At 39.1% G+C, this 24860-nt stretch overlaps 1 pseudogene; it reads right to left on the minus strand.

Annotated features, from left to right (window-relative positions):
• Window positions 1-3955: 3955 nt before the first annotated feature.
• Window positions 3956-24860, minus strand: part of LOC149206715 (sorbitol dehydrogenase-like) — a 131595-nt pseudogene continuing 110690 nt past the window's right edge.

Below are 24860 nucleotides of genomic sequence, written 5' to 3' on the forward strand. Positions count from 1 at the left end.
TAGCTTTGATGCCATGTAGAAATTCCTTGTAGATTCAAACTGCATATTGTAATATGCTAAAAAATTAACTTGAATCTACTCTACTCATCAGCAAAAATAATAAACGATTGATGAAATCACGAAGCATAGAAGAGAAAGAATTCATTCACACAACACAATAATATTTTGGGGAAAGGCACAACTAAAAACCCTTGCTATATGTATATTTCATTAATCATAAAATATGAGAAGATTTCAATGATTTTCTCAAGCCCGAGCAACCTTTGCACTATCTCAATCTATCTCACTATGTCACAAACAAGCTCCAACCAATACTCACCCAAATTTTCTGCCCACCAAGATCTTATTTCCTTGCACAATTTCCTAGGGAATTAGCCCATATTTAATCGGGGAATTCCTCAATTATGAATTGTGCAATCCTCATAGGCCTTCCTCTAATTGCATGCACCACTTGTACAATTCAAATTATTATACAACTAATAGTACATTGTCCCTAAACACTAATCTCTACTAGTTCTTTCTCTTATATGACATGCATGAGTTAATTATGAGTGAATCTTCATTTTAATGGTTGAGCAGTGTTGGTTACACTCCACTATTACAGGTTACACCCCACTACTGGATCTCCCACTAATTCCTCCATCAGTTGGGACTAGTATAACTAAATTTAACTCGTTTAAACCAAATTAAATAATTACAACTCAAAAGAACTCATCCTGGGTGCCTAAAATTTAGGAACCACTCTACATGACTCTAGATAGACTCCCAACTCGAATTAACTGAGCCATTATGTCAAATTAACTTAGTTAAATATTACAAGTTTCTATGATAATTAGAATTACAATTTAATTCCTAATTTAATTCAAGGACAAAATTAAATTAGGATTTTCTTAAATTAGATTTTTCCCATTGTACTCTATCTTAGCTGGTACTCTATCAACGACACTATAAGTGGCTTATATGTGTGTGTGCACATAGGTGTGTGCATGTGTATATAATTTTTTCATGTATTATATAAATTTTAAGTTTAGATGCTATCCAATTTAGTGTGGCTAAATCTCTTTACCATCTTATTTCATTTCAAAAAGTTGCATATTGATAAACATAGTACCTAATATTAAGGATTCCTGGCACTCAAAAGGTCACATAATTCTAAGGGGTGCTTGGGTAGATATGTTAGGCGGGTCTCTTATTAATATGGTGGTATTTTTTCTTCAGGGGTATTTTTTTAACATATGGTTGACAACGAACACAATGAGTTGAATAAAGAACACAATTTATTTTCAATATCTTTGGGAAGCATTACATAAGGTTGGAGAAAAAAGTGTTTCCTAGGTTGTTATGGAGGGTGCTTCAAATTATGTGGGTGTTAATTCGCTGATCATGGAGAGATTTAAAATAATTGATGACATCCCTTGTGTCATAGTGCCACTCATTGTGTTGATTTATTGCTTCATGATCTAGAAAAATTGCCTTGGGTGAATGGGGTATTTGTAAATGAAAAACAATTATGAATTTAATCATGTTCCATTACTTTCAGTGAGCATCTCTAGGAATCATGATAGCAAGAACTTAATGGGGCCTTTTGACACAACATTTTCCCTATTTTACATCATTTATGAAAAGAGAAATTGAGGAGAGGCTGACAAAAATCTCTTTTCTCCATGCCTATATATACATGGATTAGTCTACTTATATTATGCACATATATGGGCAAAGAAAATGTAAAATTAACTTGGGTAAATTGACCTGGGATTCCACTTCTCTAACATATAACTAGTTTGTGACACTTTCAGATTTGAAATATTTATATTTTGTGTTAAAAAAGAAAACTGATTCAACCTTTATGGAACACAAGACACTAACCATTTTATCTTACGAATTCTATATTATTCTTGTGAACAATATCAATGAAATTTCCTCGAGTCGCTTCATCAATTGCAAGTTTAACACACTAATTCTAAGCCAAACTCATTTTAGACTGATCAACTAGTGCATTAATTAGGATGTGTAGCCCATTAAACTCTAAACCAAATGTGTTTGTAGAATAAAATACAGGCATAATCCTGGAAATTCCACTTAGATCACTTTATTAAGCTAAGTTGCCAATCCTGTTTTAGATAACTTACTAGAGTATTATTACATAAATCACCCTAGCACTTCATCAATTACAAATCACTCACAATTGAGTCTTGCCCAAAGTGTTGTAGGCTTGTAGTAATATCTTACAAAGGTTGTTTTTCATTGTTGAATATTTCATTGTCATGTCAAACATTTTTTAAAATCTAATGCAATAGTCTACTGGCCCCTTGGAGTGTGTCTTCCCTTACATGGTCCGTTTGTAAGTATAGTATACATAGTCATATCAGGGAGATGGCTACTATATTTCACCAGTTTAAACATCTTTATTCACTAGTTAATAATCTTAAATAATTTGTGGTGAATTTATGTGATATTCACAACCACATCTATCCACTAGGCTTTGTAGCATTCAATGTTTTGACAGGTGGTATACAGATCATTTGATTTGAATATTTGAATGTGATAGTGTATATATCATTTGCAATGACATTCATTAAACCTAAAAATTTGTATACTACAGTCAATGACATTGAATATTCCATAACCAAATGGATGGACTTGGCCAGAACATTGTGGGGTCGATTGAAAATGAAGTGGGGGTTAATGAAAGTGAGGTGGTATTATTGTACTTAGTAAGATTTCATTTCCATGTTACATTATAACATGAAATCCCACATTTTCATTGGTTGTAGATGCTAAACAATCAAATATCAAGAATCTTACAAAATATTTTAATCTTGAAAAACCTCCAAATGATAGAAAATAATGTGTCACAAGAGATGGGACGAGCTAGATCATTTAGCAATACCTCCAAATGGGAGAAAAAAACATGTCACAAGAAATTGGATGAATCACTTTCAAAAGGGTTAGATAGAAGTTGAGATGAACATGTCCACTACAAGGTTAGGTAGAAAGGTCAATTGTTTCATTGTCCAACATATTAGTGTCAGGTACCAATACTATATGGTTTTTTTATACTTTTTTGTTGTAATTATTGCTCATAAAAAATCACAGCAATCTAGAATCAGAAATTTTTCAATCATATTCACCACCCATTTCAAATGCAATCGTTCTACATAATATATATGAGAGAATTAGCCCCATGAATCCAGATTGGTCTCCAACGCATGCATTAAAATTTGATTACAACATTTAGAAACATCTGAAAATAACTAGTGGATAAATCACTGAAACAAGGAATGCACTTAGAATGCACCTTCTTTCCTTCCACATTTTCATCATATTGTTGAATTGTTAAATAGAGAGATAGATGAAGGCCTAATTATTATCCATGACTTGTTTTTCGATTCACAGAAACCCTTGTCCATAACATGATTGAATTAGAGTGACATAGTTGTCAACATAAATTGTAGAATCCAGCTAAAATATCGAATAAAATGATAGATACAACATGAAAGGTTCCCTACTAAACTTTAATCGAGCGTGTGATGAATGCTACCTAATTGATAAATGTCAAAATTCATTTTGTTAGAATCACCTTTCATGTAAATGTCTGAAGGTAAAAGCCTAGAAAAGATTTTCATAAGTAATAATTAGCACCAAGAAAAATGCTAAGTCAGTCACATCTAAATGTGTCACCATGTCATAGTTGTTTCAGAGAGCTCCATAGTGCCAAACAAATTCAGAAAATATTTATATTTATTGATTTTAGAACACGTATACTTATTCATATATTATAGTAATGGGCAAATAAAATGCACAACTCCATATTTAGCCTGCCTACTTTAAAACTCCATTAACAATGTAAAAAGTGAAAAATACCACAAAAAACATTATACCATTTATAGACATTCTAGATAACATTATGCCATATACAGACATTCCTATCTAGGTTCTCTACACCATATTCTTCTCAAAGATTAAACATGACTTTGATTGCATTCCCCCCACCAACACTAGTCTCAAAAGCTTCTTCCACTTCCTTCTAGAGAGAAGCCAAACCAATGGGTGATCAAGGGTTTGACATCCACTTTTCCACTCCTTAAAAATTCCAATCATAGAGGCCAAGTGTTCCTGTAGGAGAAACCACCAAAAACATTCATCTCCCTGCAAGCAGAATTGACATGAGCATAATTGCTTCCCTAAAATGAAACAGTAAAATATGCTCTCAATATGCTTCAGAAAATAAAGATTGAATGTGGAATATTGGATATGAGAAGACCATACCTGGCAACAGCTAGAGTGAGTGGCACAGTCATCTCATTATGGCCCATTCCCACAAGGCATACCTTACCACTAGAAAACGTAGCCTTTAGAGCTATCGACATGGTTTTAGCAAAATCAACACAATCAAAAGTCACATCTATGTTTCCACCCATAACATTTTGTATGTGGGTAACTTATTCATCAATATCCTAAAAGATCATCATCCCAATCAGTAACAAAATGAATTTGGTAGGAAATTATCCCATCCATAATACTTCTCACCACTAAAGCAACATACAAATTTGAATACAAGTAACGACATTATTAACATTATACCTAAGATTCTCTGGACACTAAGATACATTCAACAGAGCCAACTTTTTCAGCCATTGATAGACACTCTTCATCTCCATCAACAATAATAATCCGTGGAGCTCCAAATGCACGTGCAGATAGCACAATGATAAGGCCAATAGGACTTGCCCCATTACTATGAAATTTGTTTGAGGACCTATAGAATAATGACACAAGCATAAACTCTAACACTGAGTGGTTCACACATGGTGCCTTCCTCTAGACTTACATTATCTTGCAACTTGAAACATAAATATGCAAGATGAACAATCTGTAATTCAAAATCAAACAATTATCAAATTGTCATATGTATGAAATTATGAATAGTATGAACTATCAATATACATCAAAAAGTAGATATATATTGTGTTAGATTGAAATTATGCCTTCAAGAAGAGAAGATGAATAGTTATATAAGTTTCCCAACCTACCCAAAGGTTAGGAATTAATTTTTAGCTACAAGCTAAGCTACTACACTAATCTTAATCCTAAATGGTAAATTAGCATAAATCTATTTTAACTCCTGACCTATCATGTATCATGTATTGAGATGGATCAAGTTTCTCCAAGTGAAAACCTGTTTAGATTAAGAAAAACTTTATGAAAGGTTTGCAACAGTCAGGGATTTGATCTTTTTTAGAGCACGATAGACACATAATTTATTTATGGCTTATGTTGAAAAAAAAAATTATTAATATTTTTTTTAAATGTAACATGTAGACTCCATGTCAAACACAAAAGGAATTAAACATCTCCTAATACTATTGAGAACCGAAGGAATTAAACATCTACTCCTCATACTGGACTGTAGAAGGTGTCTTTCTTTGCAATAATACAATCTCATATTGAAATTAATATGTGAAGAAAAATATATTTTTAACACAAAGAATGGCTTATTCTTTTAGAGAATTTGGTATCTACGGATAAATACTAATTCCCTAGATAAGTAGCCATATCTATAACAAAAGTTTAAAGCACTTTAGCCTTTTCCTATAAGAAATAGATAAGACAAATATAATGAGAAGGCCTACTTGTAGTTCCTCTTTCCTCTTGTCTCCTTTGTATTGGTCCCGTCGCTCCTTCCCGCACTTAACACACTTGAGAAGTACTTGTAAACATCAATAGAAGACAAAGAACCAATCAAAGCAAAAGATATATTGATTACAAGTAAATGGAATCAAATACATTCACAAATATAAGCATCATATAACAAGATAAGCATATGGAAAAAGGTTCAAATACTTTATTGAATAGAAGAAGGAATTACAACCATCAAGTCTAATTCAAATTCACTCCTCTAGCTTTGATCCCATCCACATCACATCATGTTGGGCGTGGAATCCCCCCAAGGCATGTTTTGGGGCTTAAAGCCCAAGTTTTGACTAAGTCCATTGTAAAGACTCCGCGATTTGTGAGCGCGGAGCCCGAAGTCATAATAGAGTCATAGGGTTGTCCACCCTTGTTTTTGTACTGTAATGTTGGTTTGAAAGATCTACCCATGGTCCGCAGACCATGGGATTGTACAAATAGAGTGAGGCTCTAAGTGTAGAAATAATGATGGATCAATGAGTTGAAGAAGTCAATAAAGCATTGAGTCAAAGTGTAAGTCGTGTCTTTGGGTCGTAGAGTAGGAGAAGGCTCTGCAGTTGAGTGCATAGAGGCCTAGTAGTCTGTAGCTGAGTGCATGGACCCTTGCAGCTGAGTGCGCAGGACAGGTCGAGATTGTAACCATGGGAAGAATTAATAAAATAGAAGTTTTACGATATTCCTATGTATCTTTTCCTATTTTATGTATTATTGGGTATGAATTGCCAGCATAATGTTTATTTACTGCGTGAACTCATATGAATGTGCTGAATAAGTAAATATAATATAAGGCATCTGTTTATGCGAAGATAACTAACTGTGATAAGAGGATAAGTAAGATCTCGGGGGTGACTTAGGGAAATAGTGCAGATCGTTATTACAGTAGCGCGGAAGCCCCACAACCCCTAGTTAGGGTTGCATGAAGGAAAATATATCAGGGCACGAAGGCCAGGGAAGTGTGCGAAGTAACCTACGTGAAGAGACTCACAGTTGGACCAAGTCAACCCCCTCAGACATCTCAAGGGTGTAGAAACCTGGTTCCAGTACCCCACATGCTACTTCGGGTGAGACCTCAGTCCACGCTCTGCGGACTATTTCTGAAAGGGCTAGTAGTACAGGGATTTGTTTAGCTAATTAACTCCAAACCTAGGTTAGGCCATAACAAGCCAAAAAATAGTTCCATTGCCAGGACCAGGATCTTCATAGAGATGTATGATGTCGTATCACTGGAATCCAACTAAGAAAGAAATTGAAGGTTAGTTGGACAGAAGAATTCATGAGTTCGTGGCACAGGAGAACAAGAATCCATGGCTATCAAAGGAAGAGTGGTTAGATTGTTACCTGTACACAGATATCCACGAAATTTTATTTGCATCCTTCCCTACTGAGCTATACGAGTGGATCGCAAAGCTAGCAAATAGCCAAGGAAGGTGCAAGCTTGACAGACCTATTGTGTGGACCCCAGAGTTGGTGCGCAGATTGGAAGCATCAGAGGATAAGATCGCACACGCTGTTGATCACTGGCTCGATCGAATGATTGAGGGATTCATCACTGAGTTCGCGGTAGATACTTTAGTCAGCTATAGTGAGGCAAAGATATGCTTCCTCAAAGGACGCGAGGTAAGTACGTTAAGTCTTTGAACACTTGGACTAAAATGATATTGTGTGAAAAGTGGGTTATGTGAATAAATTGATGTTTGGGGCTATGCGAAGTGGGAGGATTTACAAAAATGAAGGTAGTGCAGAACTAGAAACTAGCCCCTTGATTTCACCTCCATGAGGGAACGAGGAAGAACTTGCGAAGGTCTCACCAAGAAGTGCGATCAATTTGATAAGGCAAAGGATTCTGCGTATACCACCCCCACCCACATCACTGCTAGTTTCACCGTCTTCACCCCCATCTTCACCCATACCACCTCTGCCACCACTGCGAGTCAATATGGCAAGCGCGATAAAGTTGTTGGTGTTCAAGGGAGTAAGAAATGAGGATCCAGACTAGTTTTGGTTTGCGATAAAAGTTGTATGGGGAGCACAGGGAGCTACAGATGACAATATAAAGAAAGTGATGTTGGTTAGAGCTCTGCAAGATTGCGCACTGACCTGGTATATTAAGCATTCTAATGACAATCTGAATGCAGGGATCGTGGATATCCAAACTATGTTGAACAGAGAATATCATTGGATTCAAGGATATCACGATGCTACCAGGAGAGACCCCTTGGGAGTTGAATCAAAGACTAAAGTGTATGATTTGTGAAGCTAACATGACTTTAACAGATGGAAAACATCGCGAATGGTTTGTAGCATCGATAACGTTGCATTTAAGGAACACGTTGTCACAACAGAGGCTAACAAATTAGGCCGAGGCCTTGGAGATCGCGATGAGGCTGCATGAAACCCCGATATAGGATCCTAACCTGGGAGTTCAGCAGATCCATGTGCAGTTGAAAAACTTGTGCCTTGAGATACAGAGTCTGAAACTAGATAGGACAACTTGACCAGAGGTGTGCACTGAGGCATGGTGTGTTAAATGTAGGGTTTAGGGTCATGACAAGGACCACTGTCGAGTGTTTTTGAATTACCTTGTGGTAGGAGAACTTATGTCGTTAGGACCGGAGGCCCAAGCAGGAGCTAGCGTGGTGCCTGCATTGTGGTGCGTGATTTGTCAAATAAGAGGAAAGCATGCTATGGACAATTGCCATTTATTGCAGAAGTACATGAAGAATTTTTTGTTATTTCTGCAGATCAGTGGGACATGATGAGCACACCTATAGAAGCTATGAACTGATGATGGATCCCACCTACAGAGTTCAGGCTGAAACACAGCCCCTTGACCAGAACGCAGGGATCGCGCGAACCAGATTTCAGGGGCGCAAACGAGGCCGAGGTGGAGGAGGAGGGCCTGGAAGAGGTCACGGACAGCTGATATGTTACAATTGCGGAGGGCCAGGACATTATGCCTGTGATTATACGAATCCGACACATCCATAATGCTTGTATTATACATTTTTTGATCATGAGATGGAGGATTGACCCACACTGATAATGCGGCTGCATGACAAAGGAGCACTCTAACCTCCCCCGACTCAAAACCTACAAATGATGAGGTTAGAGCCATGCAAGGAAGACCCTAATGTGAACATATTGCTTTGAAGTGGAATTATGACAGGGGATGACAAAGGCAAGTAGCCTGAAGATAGTACTTGAGTTTACAAGGCTCCAACAAAAGAACCAGAGTTTGATTTGGAGCATGCTAAGGAAACCTTCATGGAAGCTAGGAAGAGCTTCGTTGATGCCTCCACTTCAAGAAGCAAAGACAGACCGGAGCTGGAAATCGACCCCTCGATGTTCACGATGTTCCTGGAAACATTCATGAAGCTCCTGCGTGACAGCAAGGCTATAAAGGGACTGCAGGAATGCATAAATAGATGCGCTACGACCGCGCCAGGAGAACCACGTGTAGTCTAGAAGATCGGAAAGCATGTGACGAGGATGGGAAGAGAAATGAGATTGACTATGCAGATTAGGGAATATGAGATGGAACAAGTGATTCTGGACCTAGGATTGGACGCGAACATTCTACCAAAGCAGACATGGGAGCACATGGGAAGGCCTATGTTGCAATGGTATCCTATCCAACTACGAATGGCGAACCAACAAAAGATCTTACCTATGGGCAGATTGCAGGGAATCATAGTGGATATTGAAGGAGCAAGCACGCTAACAGATTTTGAAGTGATAGAGATTGTTGATGACAGCAATCCCTACCTTGTGCTATTAGGGATAGATTGGGCCACTAACATGAATGGGGTGATAAATCTGAAGAAGTGCAAAATGATTTTTGAGAAAAAGTCTCTGCGCGTAGTTCTACCTTTGGACTATGCAAAAGGATCGCGCTACACGGAGTCGGTGCGCAACTATGAAAGCGATGACGACTTGGATTGCATCTACAAGATAACTACATGAGAACAAGACTGGGTAAATCCCACCATGGATGGAAGGATCTCATGGGAGCATGAAAGCTCCAGTACATCAGATTTTGACGAGGAGATAGAGTGATGGCAGAACCGGTTACAGATGGTAACCACACTAAACTGTAACATGATGATGAGATCGTTTCGCTACGTATCGACAGAGGTAAGGGATCTGCCTATGTATGATGGGCTAAGTGAGGTAGATGCTTTCTTGAATAGATTCGAAAGAAGTGCCAGAACAATAATGTTTTGAATCTTTGAAATGGGTACTGTGCGCTACACCCACGAGGTGGTGGGTCACGCACCAAAGAAGCTTTGAGGACTGGCGTGAATGTAGGAGAATGATATGCATGTAGTTTGGGAAGCATCATATGCGATTAAAAGACAAGTATGATGGACAATACGTTCCACACGTGCACCTCTCCAGATGGATACAGGCATATGTTACAAAACTGGTGCGGATGCACAAAGACTTCGCGTTAGGAGACATGGTCAATAAGCATGTGCGGGCAAGGCAATTGCATGAACGACCCCTCTGGTTGGAACAATGGAGTATGGAAAGAACAAGTGTGCATAAGGTTATCCACATAGAAGCCTTTAACAAAGTGTGTGAAGCGCTAAACAAGGTATGTGATGTGCAACAGACTGATTGGGACCTACGTGTACCAGTGGTTTTGTGGGCTTATAGGACAATGTGCAAGAAACTAATGAAGCAGATGCCTCCGAGGCTGGAATTTGTAGCAAACGCTGTAATCCCCATAGAGTATAAAATTCCTAGTCCGCGCATAGTTGCACCGATAGATATGACAACTCATGGAGCCTTGGAAGAAGGGATCACACAGCTGAATGAAGTAGAATGCTTGGGACCTGAGGAACAAATCCGATAGGGTGATCTTAGGCTCCAAGAACTTATGAAAGAAAGGGTGTGATTAAGGGAGAAAAGCGCTTTGGTGGAAGTGGAAGTCAAGAAGTGGGAGGACGAAATAAAGAAGGATTTTCTCGATAAGAAAACTAGGGTGATAAAACAAGGTGCGCACGATTACATTGATGAATTTGGGGACTACCGTCGAGGGTTGATCAACCCGATGCCTTGGATTGGACCACATATAACTAAATGGATCACCATGGTGGCACGCTGCAGATGATAAAGTGCGTGATGCATATAGTAACAATAGAAGGTGGATGTTTTCCAGGAAAAGTGATGGATGACCAGTTGAAACCATATATAGGTGGCGCGACCACCTGACTAGCCGTGGGAAGTACAGTCTTAGCACTCCATGCAATTCAAAGGAGGCACAGGATTATAAACTACTCTACTCAAGAGCTGCGCGATGTTGGAGCTGTGCACAAGAGCAAAGTGTCACAAGGTCTGCGACCACGCAAGGGGGCCTGCGATGCTGCGCGGGTTGGCTGGAAAGTGACCGTGCGCGGGTTGGCTGGAAAGTGACTGTTGGAGTCACTATTCATGATGTGATGCTTGAATTGAGACCAAGTGGAGCTGGTGGCAAGAATTTAAGACGTGCTTTATGTTGGGCCTCAGTTTTGTCTCATTTTTCACTCAAAATCTCTCATGCTACTATTTGATTAAATGATTATTGTTGCAAGTATTTGTTACTTTTTTTGTTTTAACAGGATTAAAATACCATTAATGGAAGTTTAATAAAGGATTGTATGTTGCAGGTTAAATTTGATTTGATCATGTTTTGAACCTACAATTATCTGCCTACACTGTGCAACAGATTCCTGCACCAATTCAGTTCTTATAGTGTGCCTGCACCAGTGCAGGTTTTATAGCGTGCCTCCACCAATTTGGGGCTTTCATACATTGACACATTTCTGGGAGAATCTGAAAGAGGTTTATGATCAAAATGTCATTTGAACACTTTCAAATAAGCCAAGACACACCCAGGTCATCCAGATTTATATTTAGATAATAATTAATGCTACAACCCTAAATTTGTAGCAGTTTCCAAACTGCCTCTTTAAACCTCGATTTCCGCATCAATCATAATAAATCTAATAATTCTGAAACATGGGTTTTTCTCTTAGCATAGGAAATTGAGTAAGCCTTGAGCCATTTTCCAAAATTCGTAATTGTTAAGGATATACAAAGGGGGATTTGGAGGAAGTTTGTTAAAAATACCAACTTTTCCAAAATTCTAGAAAATGTCCGGATTTGGGAAATTCGTGGTAAATATCCATTATTTCAGTAGGGAAATGGTTATACTGATATTCTACTATTGATAATTAGTTTGGATTCAATCCCCATGATGTTTGCAAAGGATTGGCTTTTTTTATGCCAAGTTTGGAATGTAAAAAGATTATAAAAGAAGAGCTATGGCTCCAAGCCTAGCTAATTAATTAGTCAATCAATTAAGTAGAGGGTAGAAGCACACATAGGCAGGCACAACGTAGAAGGGAGGAGAAGTTGTTCCAATGTAGCAGCACATGGATTTCAGTGTGGAATGTTTCTCCTACTTGCTGGGATTAGCCGATGTCTGCATTATGTAAAACACTGTTTTTTAATTAATTGAAGCAATTTTTATTTATGCTTTGTCTATTCATCCATTGCACCTTAATGAATCTAATTACTATGTGAACCAGGTTAAGTGAGGGTGTGAGCTGGCTAGGTTGGCTGCCAGACTAGCTCGACACCACTCTACATATTTTAGCCAGAAAGCATTTACTTTATTTCCTTATTGTGTGAAGTTTATGTAATTGCTTTCAGTCTCTTTCCTTATTTAAGTTGATGATTTAATCTGCTGCAACGTTTTATTGACAGTTTTAAAATTAATTTCCTTTTTTCTGCAAATTATTCTTGTACTTAATTTTATTTTTTTTTATTTTGCTTGCATGAAGGATATTTCTTTATAAACATCGCATCCTCTAGATTGCCTAATTGGCTTATGCTAAGAATCCTCTGCTCTGGTCAGTAATTCATGGGTCTGTGTTTTGATTGGGTTCACCTTCCACATTTAATAATTATGAAATGGTGAAATCATCTAATCATTAACTCATGTATCATTAATGCAGCAATCACATACAAGTTTATCTAAAAGTTGTGATTCTTATAATGCAAAGCCAACATGTATAAAAGGGAAATTGTACTATGATAAATGCTTAATTAATATTATGGTTTCCTTTAACTTCTGGATTGTTCTTACACATAATTAGTTCAAGAAGAATATTACATAGAATTAGTGCAAGCAGATTGTTGCACAGAATTAGTGCAAGCAGAATTAGTACAGGCAGAATTAGTGCAATAAAAATAGTTTGAATTGCTTTTGAATATATTCCAGCATTTACAATCTTTTCATTACTGTTTCGGCATCACTTGATTTCCACTTCTAATTTCCCTACTGTTTACTTGCAATTAGAATTTCCTTTCACATTGATTTCTTTTACTTTCCCACATGATTTTAATTGTTTGGATTGGTGTTTCTCGCACTAGTGCAGGATTACATTTATTTTCGAGATTAATAGCAAGATAGACTAGAATTTGTTTTGCAAGTTACCAGGGACTCTCTCTGGCATTTCCAGTGTCGCATCTCGAAGTTCACGAACTCTTTGGATTGAAAAATTAAATTTGGTACATTTATAGACCCTATACTGCACCCAACATTTTGGCACTGTTTCTAGGGAGGCGCTTAGGGGATTGACCTTGGTGACCTATTGCATTTGGTTTCTATTCCTTCACCTAGTTTCTCTTGCAATTTTATGTTCCTTGAATTTATTTCTTTCCTGCATTTTTTCTTTAAGGCTTCTCATTTTATTTAATGTCGTAATAACCCCCCACCCACCCTACACACACACACACACACACACAAACACACATATATATACACTATTCATGTGCTAATAAATGTACCAGTGGTCTTGTTGAAGATAGAAAAATGGTATTTTGAGGCATTTTTCAATGAAGAGTTTGAGGCTAACATTAATCATTCAATGCACCTATTTTTATAATTAGTTGGAAGAAACATTCAAACAAGGAGTCTCGAAGTAGTACATGGAGCACCTCTTTTAGTTTGGTAAGAAATGGAAAAAAATGTTACTTTTCAATTTCCTATCAAAGATTTAGGGGTGGCTAAAATGCATAATATTTCCCCATCTGCACTACCAAATTTCATGGTTTGGAAAATGAAGACCTAGATACATTCTTATTTGAGTTTGAAGTAATTTATAGAGGATATGGTTATTGTATTAATTCTCAAAGGTTGCAAGTGTTCCCTTTTACTCTTAAAGGAGCAGCTCTCCGATGGTTCATGAGCCTTGGTGGGAACTACATTCAAACATGGGAAGACATGAAGAATGTGTTCTTGGAGAAATATCAAAACTATTGCTAGGCAGGTGAAGATATTTTCGGGATAACACAAGGGGAAAATGAAAGTTTGGAGGATTATGTGGAGCGATTTAGATACAACCTCCAAAAATCAAAACATAGGAATTTGGTAAAAGATACTTTGAAAACACTCCTACTCAAAGGAATCAAAGATGAATTTTTAGAACCTTTAAATCTTATAGGAGCAGGTGATGTTTCTCACTTACCATATGATGATGTTTGTAAATTGTGCATTAGTTATTCAAGAGGAATCTCCAAGATTGGTAAGAATTCTCGAGAACCTTCTTCTCAATTTTTGGAATCAACTACAAAAATAAGAGCTACAAAATCTTGTCTAAATTTACAATTGGATGATTTGCAGGAAGAATGGAAGCAGTGCAAGGAGGATCATTCAACAAATTATTTGCCATCACTGTCGGGGTTTCAACAAGTATTTAAGGAATCAAGTAAGGAAATAAATCGACCGCTAGGTATAACTCAAAACTCATCATCATTTAATACTTGGAATAATATTTATTGTCCCTAATAGGTTCCTAAACATCTCTACAACCCTACAGTTCCATGGAAAACTTATAATCCTCCTTTGATTCAATACCCCGCCTTATGGCCCACAATGGCAGTCTCTTTCCTTATTTAAGTTGATAATTTAATTTTCTGCAACGTTTTATTTACAATTTTAAAATTAATTTCCTTTTTGCTGCAAATTATTCTTGTACTTAATTTTATTTTATTTTTTTCTTGCATGAAAGATATTTCTTTATAAACATCGCATCCTCCAGATTGACTAATTGTCGATGCTAAGAATCCTCTGCTCTAGTCAGTAATTCATGGGTCTGTGTTTTGATTGGGTTCACCTTCCGCATTTAATAATTATGAAATTGTGAAATCATCTAATCATTAACTCATGCATCATTAAACAAACAATCACATACAATTTTATCTAAAAGTTGTGATTCTTATAACACAAAGCCAACATGTATAAAAGGGAAATTGCAGTATGACAAATGCTTAATTAATATTATGGTTTCTTTTAACTTTTGGATTGTTCTTACACATAATTAGTGCAAGCATAATGTTATACAGAATTAGGGCAAGGAGATTGTTACACAGAATTAGTGCAACCAGAATTAGTACAGGAAAAATTAGTGCAAGCAGAATAGTTTGAATTTCTTTTGAATTTATTCTAGCATTTACAGTCTTTTCGTTATTGTGCTGGCACTACTTGATTTCCACTTTTGATTTCCCTACTGTTTACTTTCAATTAGAATTTCCTTTCACATTGATTGCTTTTACTTTCCTGCATGCTTTTAATTGTTTGGATTGGTGTTTCTCTCACTAGTGCAGGGTTACATTTATTTTTGAGATTAATCGCAAGATATACTAGAATTTGTTTTGCAGGTTACCGGGGATTGTCTCTAGAATTTCCAGTGCTATGTCTCGAAGTTCACGAACTCTCTGGATTGAAAAATTAAATGTTGGTACGTTTATAGACCCTATACTCCACCCAAAACTTTATGGGCAAGATTTGGTAAAATCTACCGCTAAGGAAGCATTAATGGACCAGATTTGGGGGGAACAATCGAACTCAAATTCAAAAGGCACTATAAATTATAAAGGGCTGCCAAAGAAACAAAACTTGGTCATTTGCGAATTGAGTTGTCATATTCCCCATGTATTCTGAGCTGAGACCTGACTACCCTATTTAGAGCATTGATTGAGCCCCTGATTGAGCGATTGAGATATTTCTGGATGAGCAAGATGGCAGCGTCTGAAGAAGCTAGGGAAATTGTAGAAATGACCGCTGAAGAGGCCGCATAGGCCCTGACCGTAGAAGATGTCCCTGAAGGCACCAGGATTGTTGCAGAAATCCCTAAATCACTGCACATGTCGAGGCCAAAGAAAGACAAACAACCAATGATTCTAGTGCGTGTGTCCCCTCGAAACCTGTTGCGCACCAGATTAACGATGGAGGAAAAAGGGAAAGCAGTTAACCTGGAAACCAATGAAGAGGAAGAAGACTTGGAGGACCTCATAATTGAAGAAGATGAGGATGAGGGCATGGAGGAAGAAACCGATCCTGTGCACCCTCCAACAAAGTTTCCCGCGTATACCCTCCCGCAGAAGGGGAAGGCAAAAATTCCCAAGGACCTCGACGAGAGCAAGAGCTCTCTCTAGACTCCACTCCTCCCGGATGACATGATATTTAAGGGCACACACCTGGGATGGGTTCCGAATTTGAAGTTTGAAGATTGGGATCTCACTGACCACGAGAAATTCCCTCACCTAGAGACCACGTAGCTCATGAAGCCCAAGCAGAACACCATGGAAGGGGTCATAGAATTGGAGCCGCAAAAGTGGTTATGTGGAGTTGAAAAGGCAGGGTTATTAAACTTGCTTTGGGTGTCGCATTACCACCACACCCTAGTGACGATCTTCATCATCAGGCAGTTGCTCTGCTTAGTGCATGGTGGGTGTTTGTGGCTAGAGGAGCCTGTCCCCATCATGGACCACTTAATCCATCGCATTACCTGGCTTCCGTGTAAAGGAGAGGACCCTGCAGACATCTCAGAGGGGAAGAGCAACGATTTTGGCATTGTAGAGACCATGAAGAAGAAATACAAGCTGGAAAAGAAGAAGAGGGGCTACGCGATCTCCAGTATCAACAACAAAGCAGTGAGGGTGGCGACTCAGATACTGGTGGGTAAGGTCATGCGAAAGTGCCGAACGAGGTGCAAAGAGTTCCTAGAAAATTGCCGCGAGGCACATGAACAAGGAAAAAAATTCCACTATGCATGGCTTTTGTTGTCCATAGTGTTGGTGGTGGTGGAATTGCCGGAGGACAGCCAGTTCCCCATGATTGCAAGGGATCTCCTGGAGGCCATGAAGTATGCTTCACTATGGGCCACTAAGGACGCAAACTGGATCCATGATAGTAAGATATTTTGGGTGTTCATGGAGATGAACATCAGAATGGGGATTAACCGCAAGTTGCGGTTATCACCCACTATCTACAACAACCTGCAAAGTTTTGCAGAATTTAAAGCAGACTTCCACCACATATACCTCAGGGCGTGCAAGGACCCTGCGAAGAAGTGGAGCGAACTACCTTTCATAGCCACCAATGATGTCATTTTCGATGTACTGGAGATGTGGCCGCCATAATGGCGCGCCCCAAACATCGCCACGGTGGAAAAGTTTGTAGTGCAAATGAAGAAGGAGGATGCCAAACTGTGCATGGCATAGTTTGCAAAAAAGAGAAGGCAAGAAGCAGTGGAAGCAAAAGTGCAGGAGGCACAAGACGCTACATGGGCAGAAACAGAACAGAAAAAGGTTGTAGTAGCAGCAGCACAACAGGTAGCAGAGAAGGGGCGTGAGGGCCAGAAGTCACCCCGATGGAGCAGGAGAAAGAGATGGAAACTGAGGAAGAAGAGGGCGGTGCGGACCCACAAACAACATCAACACAATTGAAGCACTAGCACCTGAGCGAGCAGACAGGGTCGTGCAAGAAGGTCAAAGCATCTAAATTGTCTATTGACCCAATTACCCTTACTAAGGGGGATCTAGATGACATAGGCGAGATGGTGCGTGACGTCACCACCAAGGCCCTCCAAAACTTCGCGGAGGAGAATCAGATTGTGTTGGGGGCCCTCTGAGCATAGATTCAAGAGTTGTAGGTGCGCACTCCTTAGGTTGGTACTCTTTCGACCAACCTCGTAGTAGGGACAACTGCAGCTGAGGAAATGCTACGCGCTCAGACAACCAACACAATAGTGCTGCCAGAGGGGGCATTGGTTACAACAAATGAGGCCAACAGTGCTATGGTTAGTGCACTGAAATGCATCAGGATCAACATGGCTGCACTTCTGTAGGAGACGCTCTATGTTCTGTAGGATGGGATTAGTGTAGAACTACGAACTAGGGATAGCCGAGCATTGCAAGTGTTGAGCGAGCAGAAGATGAACATGGAACAATTGAGCTTGTAGCGTGACGAGGTTGTGTCGTAGAACAGGTAGATGGTATAGGTACTAGAAGAAGCCTTCCAGATGGTCCTTGAGCTGGCCATCCCAACAGATGCACCAACAGAGGCGTGCATCCACAGATTAGCAGTAGGGGCGCATGAGGCGCACGAAGAAATGGCCCAGGTTCAGCTAGAGATGAACCTTCAGATAGCAGAGTTGTGGTTGAAGGCACAATCGTCCACCCTTCTAGAAGGAAGAGAACGGCATGCCAACGATATTACATCTGGGATGGAAGAGATCAGCAGTGCAGGAAGGGACTGCACTAGAATGTTGGAAGAGTCATTTGAGGTACTCAACAATATGCAAGAGGACCCTAACATCCAACACTTAGAGATAGAGGCACATGAGCTCCAGCAGCAGTATGACAACGTCAAAGGGACTGCATAGATGGTGGCCCTCACTTAGAGGCTTGCGTGAGTGCAATAGGCCAAAACGCTAAAAGAGAAAGTGGACGCAACACGACATAAAGAAGTAGTTTTGAAGGTGCGCGTTTAGCCTTGGATTGACGAGGCCTTCATCATTACAGCAATAATTGAAGGCAAGCTTGTGCAAATGCAAGGGATGCAGGAACAGATGTAGGGAAGTAGTTCCGACACTGTGGTCTCGGAACAACGTGTACAGGAGATTCGGTAGGCAGCTGCTTAGTGTGCTACCGACCTTGCAGCTGTTGAAGCAGAGTTGGAGGGTCTCCGTGCAAAGATCTCCGCACCGACAAAGTGACTCGAGGGTGAGTCACAATGTTTGTGTTGGGGGCCTGTTGGGCATGGAATCCCCCCAAGGCATGTTTTGGGGCTTAAAGCCCAAGTTTTGACTAAGTCCATTGTAAAGACTCCATGATTTATGGGCGCAGAGCGTGAAGTCATAATAGAGTCATAGGGTTGTCTGCCCTTGTTTTTGTAATGTAATGTCAGTTTGAAATATCTACCCATGGTCCACGAACCATGGGATTGTATAAATAGAGCGAGGCTCTAAGTGTAGAAATAACGATGGATCAATGAGTTGAAGAAGTAAATAAAGCATTGAGTCGAAGTGTAAGTCATGTCTTTGGGTCGTAGAGTAGGAGAAGGCTCTGAAGCTGAGTGCGCAAAGGCCTAGTAGTCAACAGCTGAGTGCACGAACCCCTGTAGCTTAGTGTGCAAGGCAAGTCGAGTTTGTAACCATGGGAAGAATTAATAAAAGAGACGTTTTACCATATTCATGTGTATCTTTTCCTATTTTATGTATTATTGGGTATGAATTGCAAGCCTACTATTTATTTACTATGCAAACTCATATGAATGTGCTAAATAAGTAAATATAATATAAGGCATTTGTTTATGCGAAGATAATTGACTGTGATAAGAGGATAAGTAAGATATTGGGTGTGACTTAGGGAAATAGTGCATATCCCTACTACAGCAGTGCGAAAGCCTCACAACCCCTGGTTAGGGCTGCACGAAGGTGAATATATCAGGGTGCGAAGGTCAGGGAAGTGCGTGAAGTAACTTGCGCGAAGAGACTCACAGTTTGACCAAATCAACCCCCTCAGACATCGCAAGGGTGCGGAAACCTGGTTCGAGCACCCCCCCATACTACTTCAGGTGAGACCTTAGTCCGTGCTCCATGGACTGTTGCTGAAAGGGCTAGTAGTACAGGGATTTGTTTGGCTAATTAACTCTGAACGTGGGTCAGTCCCCAACAAGCCAACACATCAAAAGCATGACAAACTTGTAACATAGCAATACTTGTCTCAAAGTCAATTCTCATAGTAACATTATCTACTTACAATTCAACATAGTCTAGCCCCTGATCACTTAGATGAGTGCTCAATTTATAGGAATATGGAGGAGGTTATGTCATAAATGGGGGTATTGAATGGCCTTCCATACCTAGAATTAGTTCCATGGAGGAAGGGATGAGAGGATAGGACGCATCCTAACTCATTCCTCATCCATTTTCAAGATCATAGGAGTTGATAAGTGAGGGAAACTTCTAGAAGACTCCAAGAGATAAGAATATTCCCCAAACCCTATGTGAATTTCACTCAATCTCGCTTAGCGCAGGTCAAAGAGGGCCTAGGTGCTCTACAGAGCATCTTGGCATGGATTCAACTGCTCTGCAGTGCACCCTTACATGGGCCTAACTACGATGGCCCCTTTAGAGATCATTTCAGGATGTATTCAAGTCATGAAACTGTCTGGGAAGGAGGCATTCAAAAGGTTGACTTGTTTAGGGCATGTAGCAACTGAAATTGGGGTTTGATGAGCCCTAAAACACTACTCTAGATGATGGGCGTGATATGTCCAAATGGATCTGTAACAGCTGCCCCCTAACGCATGAAGTCAAAAAATGTAAATGTTGAATGAAATGCTTTACGATGTGATGAGGAGGTTTCGAAGTGGAAGGTGACCTGCATCAATTACAATACATATATCATGATATTTTGATTTTTCATGAATCACTGAGTGAAGGCATACCCATGCACAACATATAAACTTTCATTACATGTACATAGGTAGTCGTCTATAGATATAGACCTGTAAATGGATGACCATCAGTGAAAGGCCATTGTACATATGATTTAGTACTCCTGAAATCGCAGCCCAGATGGATGAAACTAGATCTGGGGTATTCTATCTCATTTAATCGTCCGCTCAAGTATGAGTCTAACCATGTGAATATGTCATTTGAAGTCGAACATGGGAAGACACCGTCTAATTACCAGCTAATGATGTAAGTTGTTAACAAACACGAGAGAAATCACCAATAATGATAATGATCCTCAAGGTACTGCAATACATTCTGCATGGTGTGAATAGATGTTTTGATGTCGAACACCATACAAAGTCTTTCGGTTGAAGGACAGTGATGTCAACCTGTCGCTGTAAGCGAGAATCTTGCCATTGATGTATGCAAGCCTCAAGGTACTGAAAGGGTGTTTCTAAGTCAACTTCTTGGATAATGTGCCGATGTCGACAAGAAGTGACATGTCGCAAGAGGGCCTTGATGTATCCCACATCGACGATATGAAACAAGTGTAATAATTTTGGAGATGGAATTTGACTAACGACACAAGGTTCAGGAACGGCAGTCATGAAAGTGAAGGTTTATGGTAATGCAAAGGATGAATTTTAACAGAATGACTTCTCTTGAACATGTCGGTGACACTGAAATGAATTGGTAGCATTGACCCAAAATAAAGTGATGGATGGTATGATAGACCAATGGTATGATAACCATGAAGCTAATAACCCAACCCAAGTAGTTACAGTGATGAAGTAAAAGTGTCATGTTCAAGAGCGACCTGCTACCATAAAGTGGTTTTCCCCTTTTTCCATTTTTCCCAGTCATTGCTGACCAATACCTCTTTATTTTTTTATCAAGCTTGAGGATGATAAAATATGCTTGTTATATAGTTCCACCCTTCGGGTGAATCCATCACTATGTGATGTTTTAACGAGTCTAGCGAAGGTGAAACTCTGTCTTGTCTAGATGGACAAGTTTGTTGCTATTTGATGTTTTAACGAGTTTAGCGAAAAAGATAACTCGGTCCTTTTCATGTTTAGAGAGTTTGAAAAGGGACAAAAAGAAAACTCCAAAAGTTCTTTTTTGTAGATTTGTCTCTCAAGTCCGAAAAAGTGTAAAACAATACGAGAGAGAACCTATTGACCATGTTGATCAATGTATTCATTTTTCATAAATAATATATCTCAGTCGGAAAAAGGGTTAAACTTATACTGAGTAGATGTCATTTTCAATCCATTAACAAGCTGAAAAGGACAAGCGCTCAACAATCTCTTCATATTTAGAGAGTCTGAAAGGAGCTTAAAGAGGACTCCAAGGGGGTTCCTTTTTCGTTATTTAACAGAGCTCAAAAAAGAGATAAAAGTATGCTTTGAGGTGAAAGGTACAATTTACAATTGAGCACATCAAATTATGTAAGTCAACTGTAAAACCTGCTCAAAACACCATCAAATGGGTTAAAAATACCTGTTTCATAGGTAAAAATAGGTAAATACTAATGTTTACTCGATTAATGAACGTGAAATAAACATAAAACAAGTTTTTACCATTTGATACTTACCATTCAGTTTTGTGCTCTAGGCTAGTTTTTTACCTCAAACTTTAGCAACTAATTGCGAGAGATTCTGTGGACCATTTCTCATGCCTTCCAGACCAGGTAGGAGATCTACCCCTCCTCTTTCTTTTCAGGTCATTCTTTTATTGTTTCATGCAAGTTTTAGGGTTTTTTTGGGCCTTGGGGGTTAGATTTTTTCACCCTGGGATCAATTCAGGCTTTCACATCGAAAACTGCACTAAATAGCACCCTGATAGAAGGTTTCTTGCTCTTCAACGCACTATCTCTATGCCTAGGCTGTGCTGGGCAAGTTTCCCAAATTTGATTTAGTTGTTTGCTCCAAAAATGTCATGTTTTTTGCATGTAAAGGATACTAACTAGGCTTCTGATTGGATTTCAGGCTTTCATCGGATCAAAATGTCGATTACATGGCAAGAAAGAGAGCATGAAGAACAAGACATGGTTTCCCTAAACAATCTGGGTCAATTGAGGCCCTCAAAAACTGTGGGTTACTAAAATACTTCAACTTGTCTGGAATGAGGCAACAAATAGAACTATTGTAGTTCTTTGTTCATGGATGGGATCTGAAAGATCATAATTTTCACATAAGGGGAAAAATGATCCCTATTACCATTCATTATATTTAATTTCTTAATAGACTATCGAGGCGAGGTGCCCCCATCTCACTTTCTGGATTTTCCCATGGAGATGAATCAGTGAGGGATTACATTCGACAGTTTTGTCGGCTAGGTACGCAACCTAGAAAGGATGGGAAAATAAACATCAAGGGTGTAAGTGATTTTCCTTTGAGAACGATCCTCTTCACTATCAAAAAATTGGCTGGTAGTGTGACAATTCATCTGGCGAACAGATCATATATGCAGTATGCACTTAAATGTTTAGAGCCAAAAGTATTCAACTGGTGCGAGGTCGTGCTTTCTTCACTGAAAGAACAACTGACCAAGGTAAAAAGTCGTAAGACGAAGAATTTATGCTATGGTAGAGAGAATTCCATTGATGCAACCGCAACATGTATCACTGGGTGTAGCTGGTCCTAGAGATCCACGGATGCAGAGGTGGGTCGAATTGATGGCTCAACATGCAGGTCAGTCAACAATCATTTTTTCCACTACATTCTTCAGTTGGCTCAGTCGACAACACATTATCATCAAGGAGCATCCATACTTAGGGATGGATTTTCGTGGAGATCCATACTTGATTCTACCAGTTGGAGCACAATGGGGTGCTATAGGTAAATTGTTTGACCAAAGTGTTTTTTGATTTTCAAGTTTTTAAACGTTTTTTTGTTTTTAATGTTTCCAAGACTAAAATAAAATCATTCTTATGCATGCAGATGTGGGTACTGTTCGACCTGGAAGACACCAATAGGAGGCGGGTGGGCTAGCACGGAGAAACATTTGAAGAGCGGTCCTCCAAGATTTGGATTTGGCCGAGACCTTGGCAGAGTTGCAGGATCACATAAAGGGATTAACCCTTGGTATTCTGGATGTCCGGATTGAGGAGTTACCTATGAGGCTGCAACACCACACTATTGGTGTTCCTAGCCACTAGATGAGGCTTTTGCACATGATAACACAAGCTGTGACATGTTATCATGAGCATCACTAGGTCTACTTAGGATGTTTTCTGCATGCATTTTGAGTTTTTGGGTCAGATGACCAAACATGTCTTGGACACAAATTTCATAAAAAAAATTAAAACACCTATCTATTTTTACTTTCAGAGTTTTCTATGGTTATGTGCAATCCTATTCAACTAATGGTGTGAATTGAAAATGTTACTTTACATGTGTTGCAAATGTCTATTTAACACATAATTCGCTAGACAATAAGTTAATGTGTTAAAGTTTCTGGAAATATGTTGATATTGAATATATTCAAAATGCCTTTCCAAAATATGAACTCTAAGGAACATACAAAGAATTGTTGGGTTTCAGATGATATACACACTTGTAAGTTGTAGTATGACGAGTTGTGAGTCCAGCCTAACGATGATTCGGCAAATGCCAAGTGAAATGGCATCAAAGATAAGTTCGATCAACGTGCTATACTCAGCGATGTTGTTTGTTGATCGACTGATACAAATACCTTGAAAACTCACTAACTTGCCACTTGGAGCAAAAATGGCCCATGTTGCAGAAGATAGGTTCTATGTACTACAACTAGCACCATAGGTGTAACCAACAAATGGTTCTGAAGATTCCAACATCTGCAAAAAATGCAAAGAGGATTACTAACCAGATAAAAAACTCTAAAAGACACATTGACACACACATATGCAATGAAAGCATATTTACAATGAGTTTTAATACACTCGATTAAGAATAGTAACGTTTGAGGTACAACCCATTTATGACCTGCAACAATGGAATCCCATCATAATCCACTAACTGATAGGCACCTTTTGCCAAAACACACTTGACAATAAAAGGACCCATCCATAGTGGTTCAAATTTCCTTGCTCCAAGTTTATCAGCTTCTTGATCGTAAAGTAAGACCAGGTCTCCTTCTAAGAATATGTGTGGCTTGACATTTCTATCGTATTGCACCTTGATTTGTTTCTTATGCGCTTCGTTAGCTAATACAACATCACGACGGGTTTCATCCAGATGGATAAGTGCCAAGAAATGCTCTTCTTCTTCAGAAGTGTCAGGTAACAGGTCAATCACGAGTTTGAGAGATGAAATTTCACATTGTATCGGTAAGATTACTTCCAAACCATACACCAACTGAAAGGGTGTGAATCCAGTTGCATTTCTC

This window comes from Pinus tabuliformis, chromosome 1_2 (assembly GCF_031772625.1).
Source record: "Pinus tabuliformis cultivar Carrire ecotype Pingquan chromosome 1_2, CPIR1, whole genome shotgun sequence".
In the NCBI taxonomy this organism is placed as follows: domain Eukaryota; kingdom Viridiplantae; phylum Streptophyta; class Pinopsida; order Pinales; family Pinaceae; genus Pinus; species Pinus tabuliformis.